Genomic DNA, 14,979 nt, shown 5'->3' with positions numbered 1-14,979 from the left:
CATCAGGGGGGTACAGCCGGTGTCTTGCCGAGAATGTTCCCTCGGCGGATAAGTTCCCCCCCTGCGCAGTACATACTACTCTCAGCCGCCGGAGATAGCCGAAGCTCAAATGCTTCAATCAGCTGTACACGGCGCCTGCGCTCTGGGTCCAGGTTCCTTCCCCACCATCCAAGTGGAGCTAGAGGGGGAATCTAAAAGTGCCGAGCGCAGCGAGGCCGTGCCCGAAGCGTGGCAAGCGAAGCGAGCCCGCGAGGGGCCCTCTTACAGGCGCCGGGTACAGCTGATTTTCAGCTGTTCTGCTTCGGCTATTTCCGCCGATACCTACTGCGCAGGCGCAGTAGAGGGGGGAACTTATACGCCGAGCGGAACTTTCTCGGCAGAACACCGTCACAAGTGTAAGGGGCCCCCGGGGCCCAAAGGGCCCGCCCAGGCCAGAAGAAGACAGGACGGGTGGGTGGAGGTGAGCCACGCTGTTCACTACACAAACGATCTCCCAGCTTCTGCTGTTCTTGTGTCACTGACACTGAGCTCCGACATCGAGCTCTTTACTGCCACCTCTGGCTACTATGTGCATGTTCACTGTTCGTGTGATTTGTACTGAGCTTCTCAGCAACATGTCGGCTATGTGAAAACGACCTGGGACTAGGTAGGAAGATCTTCTTTACAAGTAGGGGCTGTGAGGAAAAGGGAGGGGGGCTGTTTGTGTACAGAGAGGGGCCAGAGCCGTGTGTGTGTGTACAGATTTGTGTATGCAGTGGGGTATTTTGGTGTTGTGCTGCCCCAGGCAAGACTAAATACAGGCGCCCCTCTCCATCTAAAATTGTCCCACCCCTTCCTTCTCAAGTGGCTATTCTGGGCCCCTGGTGGCTGTGCAGTGTCCCTGTGTGGGGTCCTGGGTCCCTGGTGGCGGTGCGGGGTCCCTGGTGGTTGTGCGAGGTCCCTGGTGGCTGTGCGGGGTCCCTGGTGGCTGTACGGGGTCCCTGGTGGCTGTGCGGGGTCCCTGGTGGCTGTGCAGGGTCTCTGGTGGCTGTGCGGGGTTTCTGGTGGCTGTGCGGGGTCCCTGGTGGCTGCGCGGGTCCCTGGTGGTTGTGTGGGGTCCCTGTGCGGGGTCCCGGGTGGCTGTGCAGGGTCCCCGGTGGTTGTGTGGGGTCCCTGTGCGAGGTCCCTGGTGGCTGTGCGGGGTCCCTGGTGGTTGTGTGGGGTCCCTGTGCGAGGTCCCTGGTGGCTGTGCGGGGTCCCTGGTGGTTGTGTGGGGTCCCTGTGCGGGGTCCCGGGTGGCTGTGCAGGGTCCCTGGTGGTTGTGCGAGGTCCCTGGTGGCTGTGCAGGGTCCCTGGTGGTTGTGCGAGGTCCCTGGTGGCTGTGCGGGGTCCCTGGTGGCTGTGCGGGGTCCCTGGTGGCTGTACGGGGTCCCTGGTGGCTGTGCGGGGTCCCTGGTGGCTGTGCAGGGTCTCTGGTGGCTGTGCGGGGTTTCTGGTGGCTGTGCGGGGTCCCTGGTGGCTGCGCGGGTCCCTGGTGGTTGTGTGGGGTCCCTGTGCGGGGTCCCGGGTGGCTGTGCAGGGTCCCCGGTGGTTGTGTGGGGTCCCTGTGCGAGGTCCCTGGTGGCTGTGCGGGGTCCCTGGTGGTTGTGTGGGGTCCCTGTGCGGGGTCCCGGGTGGCTGTGCGGGGTCCCTGGTGGTTGTGTGGGGTCCCTGTGCGGGGTCCCGGGTGGCTGTGCAGGGTCCCTGGTGGTTGTGTGGGGTCCCTGTGCGGGGTCCCGGGTGGCTGTGCGGGGTCCCTGGTGGTTGTGTGGGGTCCCTGTGCGGGGTCCCAGGTGGCTGTGCAGGGTCCCGGTGGCTGTGCAGGGTCCCTGGTGGTTGTGCGGGGTCCCTGTGCGGGGTCCCGGGTGGCTGTGCAGGGTCCCTGGTGGTTGTGTGGGGTCCCTGTGCGGGGTCCCTGGTGGCTGTGCGGGGTCCCTGGTGGTTGTGTGGGGTCCCTGTGCGGGGTCCCGGGTGGCTGTGCAGGGTCCCGGTGGCTGTGCAGGGTCCCTGGTGGTGGTGCGGGGTCCCTGTGCGGGGTCCCTGGTGGCTGCGCGGGGTCCCTGGTGGCTGCGCGGGGTCCCTGGTGGTTGTGTGGGGTCCCTGTGCGGGGTCTCGGGTGGCTGTGCAGGTTCCCGGTGGCTGTGCAGGGTCCCTGGTGGTTGTGCGGGGTCCCTGTGCGGGGTCCCGGATGGCTGTGCGGGGTCCCTGGTGGTTGTGTGAGGTCCCTTGTTCGGCCTAGGCCAAAACACAGCACTGTGTATATGTGAGGGGCTGCTATATTATATATATATACATATATATACATACACATACACACACACACACGTGTGTGTGTGGGGGGCTGACATATATACAGGTGCGTGTATGTGGGGTGTCATATATATATATATATATATATACACACAGGTGTATGGGGGGCTGAGTGCATACAGGTGAGGTGGCAAGTGTGTGGATTTGGTAGGATGGCCCGTGGGCAAGCTCTGGGGCAAGTTGGTGGTCAGGCTTGGGGGAGGGGGGGGGGGGCCAGGCCTAAAGCTGTGTAAGGGACCCAAAATTTTCTGATGTCTGCCCTGTCAACAACATCGCTCAGCGTTGAAAGAGATAAAAAGAAACGGTATTGTTCTGTTCATTTACAGATCAAGGGGATGAACTTCGGTCTGTAAATGAAGTCAGTTTAAAGCAAACTTTTCAAGTAAAACGTTTTTTATTCAATTTTTCCTGTTTACCCCCTTATTAAGCCTTAAAGTGATTGTTAAGCCACTCTAACCTGTATACACCATCAGCACTGCCTCCTATTGTAGTATCCCCCTCTGTGTGTGATCTATAAAAATAAATGCTGTAAATACCTCATTTCACTGCCGAGATTGCGATCACATGACCGGCCAGCTTTCTCCTTTCCTCCTCTGAGAGATGCAGTGGGCAGAACTGAGATTCCTCCGCTGATGTCAGTCTTGAGAGGAGGTGGAGAGAGAGCTGGCTGGTCATGTGATCACAATCTCGGCTCTTAAATGAGGTATTTACAGCATTTATATTGCCATCTTCTTTGATAACCTAATGTTCGGGGGGGGTTGTAAATCTTTAACCCCTTCCCGCCGAGCGTACGCAGATGTGCAGCCTCAGCTTGCGGGGTTATACCGGGATGATGCCCGCAGCTGCAGGCATCATCCCGGTACTGTTTTTTAGAGCCGGCGATCGGCTTTTCCTGGTATAACAACCGATGCGGCTAAAAGCCGCTTGGCTGTTATACCGGAGGAGCGGGAGGGGACGCCCCCCCCTCCCGCCGTCTCCCGCCGATCTTACCGGGCTTTCCGTTCCATCAGGAGGTCCAATGACCAATCCGCCGGCTCCGGTGGCTAGGGACAGACTGGAACGAAGCGACGTCACTTCCTGTTTACTCGGCTGCCAATGGCGCCAGTTTTTAAAAAATATAAAATATTCAGAATCGCTGAAAACGGCGATCTGAACACTTTGAAGTGCAAAGGAGGGATCCCTCCATAAAGAGTACCTGTCACCACCTATTACTGTCACCTGGGATGTATACATTATGATCAAAAAACATTTTTTTTTAAAAACACAATTTATTAATATAAAAATAAATAAAATAAATAAGAAAAAAAAAAATTTTTAAAGGGCCCCCGTCCCAGCGAGCTTGCGCAGCAAAGAAAACGCATACGTAAGTCGCGCATATGTAAACAGTGTTCAGATCACACACGTGAGGTATCACCGTGATCGTCAGATCGTCAGAGAGCAACAATTCTAGCACTAGACCTCCTCTGTAACTCTAACCTGGTAACCGTAAAAAAAATTTAAAGCGTCGCCTATGGAGATTTTTAGGTACCGTAGTTTGTTGCCATTCCACGAGTGCGTGCAATTATAAAGCGTGACATGTTTGGTATCTATTTACTCGGCGTAACATCATCTTTCACATTATACAAAAAAATTGGGCTAACTTTACTATTTGTTTTTTTTTTTTTTTTAAATCATGAAAGTGTCCCTTTTCCCAAAAAGTTGCGTTTAAAACACCGCTGCACAAATACCGTGTGATATAAAATATTGCAACAATCGCCATTTTATTCTCTAGATTCTCTGCTAAAAAATATATATATAGATATATCTTATATATAAGATATATCTATATATATAGATATATCTCTCTATATATCTATCTATCTATCTCTATCTCTCTCTCTCTCTCTCTCTCTCTCTCTATATATATATATATATATATCTATCTCTCTCTCTCTCTCTCTCTCTCTCTCTCTCTCTCTCTCTCTCTATATATATAGATATATCTATATCTATATATATATATATATATATATATATATATATATATATATATATATATATATATAAATATGATATATATATATATATATATATATAATGTTTGGGGGCTCTATGTGATTTTCTAGCAAAAAATATGGATTTTAAATTAAATTTCAAAAATAGGCTTAGTCATGAAAGGGTTAAAATAGAAAAGTTCTTCAGAATCGTGATCTTTATTCTAAGCAAAAAAATTGTGATTCTCATTTTATCCAGAAACGTGCAGCTCTAATATATATATATGCTCCAACTATTGAGGCTCTCAAAATGTATAGAGTTAGAACTGCAGATAATACTGGGGTGCCTTGTCGCGGCCTCTGCAGCTTACACATGAATGTGTGCAAAATAAACCCCTTTTTTTAACGCATACTGTTAGACAGGATAATTCGGTGTGTTGCAGGCTGGCTGGCAAGTTGAGCTGGGAATTTTTCGTTGTTTTTGTTTGAAATAGAATGAAAATAATGCCCCATTCACATCTGAGCGACATCCAGCAACGCTCCCGCGTCACATTTTTTGTGCCGCTTTTTTATTTTATTTATTTATTTTTTAAAATTTATTTCAGGTACTTATATAGCGCCGTCAATTTACGCAGCGCTTTACATATACATTGTACATTCACATCAGTCCCTACCCTCAAGGAGCTTACAATCTAAGGTCCCTAACTCACATTCATACATACTAGGGACAATTTTAGACAGGATCCAATTAACCTACCAGCATGTCTTTGGAGTGTGGGAGGAAACCGGAGGAAACCCACGCAGGCACAGGGAGAACATGCAAACTCCAGGCAGGTAGTGTCGTGGTTGGGATTCGAACCAGCGACCCTTCTTACTGCTAGGTGAGAGTGCTACCCACTACACCACTGTGCCGCCCATTTTATTTTTTTGCGCGTATTTTATATGGGCCTCCCTCTGATCCAAAAGCACGCCACATAAGCTCATGAACCAAATCTTGGCACTGAGCCAGGCACGTTTGGCGTTACGCGCGTTTGGCCGCGACTTTCGTGTGTTTTGTCGCACGACAATCTTGGCACAGTCTCTCCTCGTTTGGGGTAGCATTAAGAAATAACGGCACCGCAAACGCATTGCGGGTTTTGCTGGGTTTCTGGAATCGCAGGCAGATTCACGCAATTCTGCCTGCGATTCCAAAACGCTCAGGTGTGAATGGGGCCTCAGAGAACCCATATGCCACGTTTTACTGTCTTCCCAGCAGAATCGTTTACTCTAAAAAACAATGTCAGCAGTCCCTGTGTAAGTGGAACTGGTATCACTTCCAAAACAGAAGTGAGAAAGCACCTGGAAAAAAAAATGTTTACAATATATGTAGTAAACCTAAGGTGCTTTCATACTCTGTAAATGTCATGAAGTATGGTGTTGGGAGTTTTAAACCACAGACATGAAATATGAACAAAGAATATCCCTCTATAGAAGGGATATGCAATTAGCGCACCTCCAGCTGTTGCAGAACTACAAGTCCCATGAGGCATAGCAAGACTCTGACAGCCACAAGCATGACACCCAGAGGCAGAGGCATGATGGGACTTGTAGTTTTGCAACAGGTGGAGGTCCGCTAATTGCATATCCCTGCTCTATAATGTGTACTTGTCTCAGTTAAGAGCACTAAGGGGTTTATTTACTAAAGGCAAATAGACTGTGCACTTTGCAAAGTGCAGTTACTCCAGAACTTAGTAAATAAGGTAAAGCTTCGCTTTGTGAAGAATACCCAATCACATGTTAGGAAAAAAAAAAAAACAGCATTTTTGCTTGCACATGATTGGATGATGGAAGTCAGCAGAGCTTCTGCTCATTTACTAAGCTGTGGAGCAACTGCAAAGTGCACAGTCTATTTGCCTTTAGTAAATCAACCCCTGAGTGTCATTTCTGTCTGCTGCCTCTTTTCTCTGCTATCAGCATGAATGACTTCTGACAAGTTTTCCTGATACCGAGAGAAAAAAAAAGGTGATGGGAGGGAGCTCCAGCACACAGCCCGTGTTTGACAGCCTCAGCTCTATTGCTGTGTGAAGGAAGGAGGGTGTGTCCCTTCCCTCCAATCAGCTCACAGAGCTCTCCTCACTGAGCTCTGCAGTGTGACTTCAGCTCTCCACCCCCTGATTTCTGAAAGCTCAGACATGCTGGAAAAATTCTATACTTTGAATGGATGTGGAGAAGAGAAGACAGCAGATAAACAGGTACAACATATGTAGGCGGAATTGTTTCATTTCTGTGTATCACCTGGGGATAGGCACTTCACTGGGTATATGGAAAGGTTTACAAACACTTTAAAGCAATTAAAGAACTACCCAAATGCAGCCACTAGGGAAGAGTACATTTTATAGTTTTCACAAAAATTTCAGTGTGCTACTAAGCCGCAGCTCATGGTGCTATAGTACCCAATAACTGCTAGCACATGCGTAAAACCTTGGCTTGAGAGTAACTTGGTTTGAGAGCGTTTTGCAAGACAAACAAAATGTTTTAATAAATTTTGCTTGGATATACAAGCGATGTCTTGATATAAGAGTAGTGTCATGACACGGTCGGATATTTCAGCTACAAAAGTCCGACAACCTGTCCAACACACAAAGTCCGACGGATTCGTACGTGATGACGTACACCGGACTAAAATAAGGAAGTTGATAGCCAGTAGCCAATAGCTGCCCTACCGTGGGTTTTTGTCCGTCGGACTAGCATACAGACGAGCGGATTTCTGGGTCCGGCGGAGTTACGACGTAAAGATTTTAAGCATGTTCCAAATCTAAAGTCTGTCAGATTTGCGGCTGGAAAAATGCGCTGAAAGTCCGGGGAAGCCCACACACGATCGGATTGTCCGTCGGACTTTTGTAGCCGAGAAGTCCGACCGTGTGTACGCAGCATTACTTATAATAATAAAATACACTAACAAATAGGGAACTGTGTACAGTGTTTTTAGCGTTTTACTATATTTTGTGTATGTTACTATGTTTTTATGTTTTTCCTGCTATGTAAAGAATAATAATTAAAAAAAAAAAAATAAATAGATAAAAAAACACACACAGAACAAAAATGTTCTATTTATTATTATTTTGTGTTTTGAGGCCCCTTTCACGCGATCGGCCCGATCGAATACGCCTGTCGGTTTTTCAGGCGGATCCCAGCGGGGCCACCCATTGACTTCTGTGGGCAGGCAGAATATGTCAGCGGATATGTGTCCGCTGACACCCGCCTGCCATCCCATCCAACAAGATACGCTCAACACAGACGGAAGGCGTTCGCCATCCATCCAGCAGATCAGATGAAAATGGACAGGCTCCACGGCAACGGCCCCCTCACACTCACCCACTCACCCCTCCACGGCATGGCCCCCCCGCACTTACCCCTCCACGGCATGGTCCCCCCCCCGCACTCACTCCTCCATGGCATGGTCCCCCCCCACACTTACTCCTCCATGGCATGGCCCCCCCCCGCACTCACTCCTCCACGGCATGGCCCCCCTCCGCACCTACCCCTCCATGGCATGGCCCCCCCCCCCCCGCGCTCACCCCTCCGCGGCATGGCCCCCCCCCGCACTCGCCCCTCCACGGCATGGCCCCCTTGCACTCACCAATCCACGCAACGGTCCCCCCTGCACTTACCCCTCCATGAGCCCAAGCTTTTTCAAGCCAATTAGAGCCCCAGGCTCTAATCATGTGGCTTGAAAAAAAAAAAACCCTCATACAGACATGAGTCTGGTGCCCTGCATGCAAACTAGGGGGGTGGCGCCCCTAATGGACCGACCGCTCCTGGTTGTGATGATATGTACAGCTTTACTAACGCATGTCAAATTTGCAAAACTGGCTTCAGATGTTAGGAATTTTTTGATGAAGGGGTTAATATCATCTTATATTATTATCTAACCATTTGCACCATAATGTATCATTGAAGGGATAATAAAGGTCTCCTAAAGTAAAATGTAAGTGATTTACTGCCCTGCATAAAAGTCACAGTAATTCCTCTAAAATCATCTTTTGTTTAAATACAGTAATAATTATATAGTAACTCATTATTTAGAAGAAAGCCCTGAATATAGTATGTGTTTGTACAGAACAGGCAGCAGATTGTACTGAGCAACAAAAAAAATCAGGTGATTCCCAAGAGTGCTGCGATTGTAAACAAAGGATGACACAAGCACCATATATGTTTATAATGCTATTTTTTATAATTAAAAAAATCCCACAGAACCCCTGGATAGGGAATCTTCTTGGTAAATATTTACTGGAAAAACAAAACAAAACAGACATGTTTGTCTGTCATTGTTATTGTATTTTATTAGAGATTATATTGTAATTGAGCTGAATTAAAGGAGTCACTGCAATCCACTCAGTTTAATTTCTATCCCCCTGCTTCCTCAAAGCACCCCACCAATCTCATGTGCCCTTTGGAACGCCCGCTCCATCTGTAACAAGCTAACATCTGTACATAACCTCTTCATCTCTCATGGCTTGAACATACTCGCCATAACAGAAACCTGGCTGCAAAATTTTGACTCAGCTTCTCCTGCTGCCCTCTCCCATGGTGGTCCCCATTGGACTCACTCCTCCAGACCCAACAGACAGAAAGGAGGTGGAGTTGGCTTCCTTCTGTCCCCACAAAGCACCTTCCAAGTCCTTCCTGTCCCTCTCTTCTTTCGAGATGCACTGTATTCGTCTGTTTTCTCCCATTTCTCTGAGGATTGCAGCAATTTATAGGCCTCCAGGACCGGTATCGCGCTTCATTGATGACTTTGCTGCCTGGCTACCCTACTTTCTCTCCTCTGAAATACCCACGATCATTCTTGGTGACTTTAACATTCCTGTCAATGTTAACAGCCCAACTACAGCTAAACTTCTCAACTTAACCTCATCTTTTGACCTAACCCAATGGACACATACTTCCACTCACTCCAATGGTAATACGCTTGACCTTGTATTCTCCCATCTCTGCAACCCTGGCAACCTCACCAACACCCCCTTTCCTCTATCTGATCACAACCTCATTACTTTCACTGTATCCTTGCCTCCAACCACCCATCCCTCCAAGCAGCAAACAATTACTTGTAGAAACCTTCGCCACTTTAACCCTTCTCTTCTCTATTCTGCTACTGACCACCTATATGACATAATCTCTCCCCTGTCCTGTCCTGACGTGGCCACTTCTGTCTACAACAGTTCACTCTCATCATCACTAGATGCACTTGCTTCTCTAACCACACGCAGAATTAGGCCCCGACCGTTACAACCCTGGCAAACTGACAACACTAGAAATCTCAAGAGACATTGCCGTGCTCTTGAACGACTGTGGCGTAAAACCAAATGCCTGCAAGACTTCACCCTATATAAATCTGCCCTTCTAAAATACAATTCATGCCTCCATGCTGCCAAACAAGCCTACTTTGTCTCTCTTATTAATTCCTTGTCATCCAGTCCCCGTCGGCTCTTCTCAACCTTTAACTCTCTGCTTCGTCCACCACCCCCTCTACCCACTAACTCACTCACTGCCCAAGAGATTGCCAATCACTTCAAAGACAAGATCGATGCAATTCGTGAGGACATCTCCACTGTGCGTACGTCTTCCCCACCCATCATACCTTGCCCAGCAGCACATTCAACACTCTCCTCTTTTGATTTGGCTACTCCGGAAGAGGTTACAAAAATTTTCTCGGATGCCCACCTAACCAATTGTCCCTTGGATCCTGTTCCCTCACAACTACTACGGTCACCCTCTTCTTCTATCCTATGCTCCCTCACCCACATCTTCAATCTCTCCCTTTCTAGTGGCATTTTCCCCTCCCCTCTAAAACATGCACAGATCACTCCCATTCTTAAAAAGCCCTCACTGGACCCTACCGACCTGAACAACTTAAGACCCATCTCATTACTCCCATTCACCTCTAAACTTCTAGAACGCTTAGTCTACAACCGTCTTAGCTCCTACCTCAATGAAAATAACCTTCTTGACCCCTTACAGTCTGGCTTTCGCTCGCAGCACTCCACGGAAACTACCTTACTAAAACTCACTAACGATTTACTAACTGCTAAAACCAACAGCCAGTACTCCATACTCCTACTACTTGACCTCTCTGCGGCCTTTGATACTGTTGACCACCCGCTCCTTCTCAATAAACTACATTCCCTTGGCCTCCGAGATTCTGCTCTATCCTGGTTCTCTGGCTATTTATCACAGCGCTCCTTCAGTGTCACCTACAACTCTGTCTCCTCCTCTCCATTGCCCCTTTCTGTGGGGGTCCCCCAAGGCTCAGTTCTTGGACCCCTTCTCTTCTCTATCTACACCTCCTCCCTTGGTCACTTAATAACTGCCCACGGCTTCCAATACCACTTATACGCTGATGACACCCAAATCTATCTGTCTACTCCTCACCTCACTCCTTCAGTCTCCACTCGCATTACTAACTTACTAACTGACATATCAGCATGGATGTCGCACCACTTCCTTAAACTAAATCTCTCTAAAACTGAGCTATTAATATTCCCCCTCGCCCGTGCCCCCCTCCATGACTTTTCCATCAAAATCAACAATGCAACCATCAGTCCCTCCCCTCACGCCAGGGTACTAGGTGTAATCCTAGACTCTGACTTGTCATTTCAGCCTCAAATCCAATCGCTGTCAAAAGTTTGTAGAATTCACCTCCGTAACATCTCTAAAATTCGCCCTTTTTTAACAAATGAAACCACCAAGCTCCTCATTCACTCCCTTGTTATCTCTCGCCTTGACTATTGCAACTCCCTTCTCATTGGCCTACCTCTCCATAGGCTATCCCCTCTTCAGTCTATCATCAAGTCACCGTGCGTCAGAGGGGGGCGGGGTCACCGGGTGGCCCCCCCCCCCCCTTATTTAAGAACTGTCAGACGAGGAGCGCCGTCACACAGCGGGAGCCTCCCTCCATGCCAGCATGGATTGCGGAGCGGCCCGGAGAAGAAAATGAAGAAGAGAAGAAGAGAAGAGCGGGAGCCTCCCCCCCATGCCATGGGTGCGGAGCGGCCCGAGGAGAAGAAGACAGAAGACGCCGCGGAGGAGATGCTGGACGAGAACGCCGGAGAAAGAACCAGAAGAACCAGAAGAGCCAGAAGAACCAGAAGATGAAGGAAGATAGAAGAAAGAAGAAGCATTTAAATAAAGGAATTGTCAAAAACTGTCTCTTGTCATTTTTAACATTTTTGACACTTTTTTCGTGAAATGGTAGGGGTACTTATGTACCCCCTTACCATTTCACACAGGGGGGGGGCCGGGATCTAGGGGTCACCTTGTTAAAGGGGGCTTCCAGATTCCGATAAGCCCCCCGCCCGCAGACCCCCACAACCACCGGCCAGGGTTGTGGGGATGAGGCCCTTGTCCTCATCAACATGGGGACAAGGTGTTTTGGGGGGCTACCCCAAAGCACCCTCCCAATGTTGAGGGCATGTGGCCTGGTACGGTTCAGGAGGGAGGGGGGGCCGCACTCTCGTCCCCCCCTCTTTTCCTGCGGCCTGCCAGGTTGCGTGCTCGGATAAGGGTCTGGTATGGATTTTTGGGGGGACCCCACGCCGTTTTTTTTTTTTTTTTTGGCGCGGGGTTCCCCTTAAAATCCATACCAGACCTGAAGGGTCTGGTATGGAATTTAGGGGGAACCCCACGTCATTTTTTTTTTTTAATTTTGGCCGGGGTTCCCCTTAATATCCATACCAGACCTGAAGGGCCTGGTATGGAATTTAGGAGGACTCCCACGTCATTTTTTTTTTTAAATTTTGGTTCAGGGTTCCCCTTTGGGGAATTCCCATGCCGTTTTTATCAATGAACTTCTATGTGTATTGTCGGCAATGCAATAGCCGCGGGTAGTTTTAAATGAGTTTTTTCCTTCAAAATGTCATTTTGCTGTCAGACTGTTCTAAACACAGGAAACATGCGCCCCTTTACAGGCATACTATAGACACCCCCCAGGTACAAAATTTAAAGGGATATTACACTTTTATTGTTTGAATTTAAGCATTATTAAAATCACTGCTCCTGAAAAAACGGCCGTTTTTAAAACTTTTTTTTGCATTGATCCATGTCCCCTGGGGCAGGACCCAGGTCCCCAAACACTTTTTATGACAATAACTTGCATATAAGCCTTTAAAATTAGCACTTTTGATTATTCATGTTCGTGTCCCATAGACTTTAACGGTGTTCGCATGTTCGAACAAACTTTTTTCCTGTTCGCATGTTCTGGTGCGAACCGAACAGGGGGGTGTTCGGCTCATCCCTAATCATGAATGCTGCTGCCAGACTTATCCACCTTACCAACCGCTCAGTGTCTGCCAACCCTCTACTTCAATCCCTACACTGGCTCCCAATCACCCAGCGAATTAAATTCAAAATTCTAACCACAACATACAAAGCCATTCACAACTCTGCCCCAAGCTACATCACTAATCTTGTCTCCAAATAACACCCAAATCGACCTCTCCGCTCTTCTCAAGACCTCCTGCTTTCAAGCTCTCTCATCTCCTCCTCCCATGCTCGTCTCCAGGATTTCTCCAGAGCCTCTCCCATCCTCTGGAACTCGCTACCTCCATCTATCCGGCTATCCTCTACTCTTGCTACCTTCAGACAATCCCTGAAAACTCATCTCTTCAGGAAAGCCTATCATGTCTCCAACTAATCTCCTACCACTTCCACCAGCTCATTCCCCACAGTTACAACCTTTTGTACCACTTGCCCCACCCTATTAGATTGTAAGCTCTTCTGAGCAGGGCCCTCTTAATCCTATTGTATTGTATTATAACTGTATTGTCTCCCTTTTATATTGTAAAGCGCTGCGTAAACTGTTGGCGCTATATAAATCCTGAATAATAATAATAACTCTCATTGGTGTTTCAACCACTTGCTGACCAGGGCTTTTCCAGCGAATAAAATGGCCATTAAGGCGGAAAATCCAAGCCGAAGTGTATTTCTTCCCCCAAAAAAATTGCGTTTGAAAAACCACTGCACAATTACCATGTGACATAAAAAAATTGCAAAACCCACCAATTTTATTCTCCAGGGCCTCTGCTTTTAAAATAAATAATGTTTGGGGGGTTCTAAGTAATTTTCTAGCAAAAAAATGCTGATTGTTACATGTAAACAAAAAAGTGTCAGAAAAAGGCCTGGAGGTCAAGTGGTTATACAAAGAATAAGACGAAAAAACGACAAATCAAAAAAATAAAACAACAACATAAATAATAAATACATAAATAAATGAGTCTTTGACCCCTTTCACACTGGTGCAATAGCGGTAAAGCATCGCTCGTTTTAGCAGCGCTTTACCACTGTTTAAGCAGCGCTTTTCGGCTGCTAGCGGGGTGCTTTTAACCCCAAAGAAGGGGTTAAAAACACCCGTCTTGCGGCGCTTCCGAACCGCTTTTCAGGCGCTTTGGAAGCTCTGCCCATTCATTTCAATGGACAGGGGCATTTTGCGAGCGCTAAATACAGCTCTCCCAAACCGCCCCAAAGATGCTGCTTGCAGGACTTTTTCTAACGACCCCCCAAGCGCGCCGCCCCAGTGTGAAAGCACTCGGGCTTTCACATTCCGGCACCACCGGAGGCAGTTTTCAGGCACTTCACAGGCGCTTTTTCTAGAGCTAAAATGCCTGAAAACTGTCTCAGTGTGAAAGGGGTCTTAACCACTTGCCGACCAGCTGCTGAAGTTATACAGCGGCAGGTTGGCACGGCTGCGCAAATCGCCGTAGCTATACGTCAGCTCTTTAAGACACTATAGCGGGCGTGCGCTCGCCTGCAGTGTGTCCCCTGAGCCGATGCGAGTGCCCGCCAGGCACCCTCGATTGCTCCTGACAGAACAAGAACGGGGATCTGTGTGCTTAAGCACACAAATCCCGGTTCTGTCAAGGGAGTAGGAACAGATTGTGTGTTCTTACGAAGTAGGAACTCCGATTGGTCTCCTCCCCCAGGCAGTCCCATCCCCCCCCAGTTAGAAACACACATAGGTAACACACTTAACCCCTTGATCTCCCCCTAGTGTTAACCCCTTCCCTGCCAGTGACATTTATACAGTAATTAATGGCTATTTTTAGCTCTGATCACTGTGTAAATGTCAATGGTCCCAAAAAAGTGTCCGATCTGTCCGCCGTAATGTCGCAGTGCTGATAAAAATCCATTACTAGTAAAAAAAAAAGTAATAATAATAAAAATGACATAACTCTATCCCCTATTTTGTAAAAGTTATAACTTTTGCACAAACCAATCAATATACGCTTATTGTGATTTTTTTTTTTTTTTTTTTTACCAAAAATATGTAGAAGAATATATATCGGCCTAAACTGATGAAGAAATTACCTTTTTTTAATTGTTTTTTGGGATATTTATTACAGCAAAAAGTACAAAATATTGTGTTTTTTTTTTTTCTTCAAAATTGTCGCTCTTTTTTTGTTTATAGCCCAAAAAATAAAAACCGCAGAGATGATTAAATACCACCAAAAGAAAGCTCTATTTGTGGGGGGAAAAAAAAGGACGTCGATTTTGTTTCGGAGCCACGTCGCCCGACTGCGCAATTGTCAGTTAAAGCGACGCAGTGCCGATACGCAAAAAAGTGCTCTGGTCTTTGGCCAGCCAAGTCCTCCGGGGCTGAAGTGGTTAAACATATACACCTTTTAATAAGATGTGTCAACAAATA

General features: G+C 47.7%; 1 protein-coding gene across 1 annotated transcript in view; it reads left to right on the top strand.

Annotated features, from left to right (window-relative positions):
- The first annotated feature begins 538 nt into the window (after window positions 1–538).
- The window catches only part of LOC141129346 (OX-2 membrane glycoprotein-like), a 35,591-nt gene continuing 21,150 nt past the window's right edge, over window positions 539–14,979 (top strand). Inside the window, exon 1 of the mRNA XM_073617322.1 lies at window positions 539–646. The gene's annotated coding sequence lies outside the window, so the exon portion shown is untranslated. The remainder of the gene's footprint in view (window positions 647–14,979) is intronic.

The sequence above is a fragment of the Aquarana catesbeiana genome, linkage group LG02, assembly GCF_042186555.1.
Source record: "Aquarana catesbeiana isolate 2022-GZ linkage group LG02, ASM4218655v1, whole genome shotgun sequence".
Taxonomy (NCBI): domain Eukaryota; kingdom Metazoa; phylum Chordata; class Amphibia; order Anura; family Ranidae; genus Aquarana; species Aquarana catesbeiana.
The sequence above is the reverse complement of the archived record's forward strand: the minus strand, read 5'-3'. Positions and strand labels throughout refer to the sequence as shown.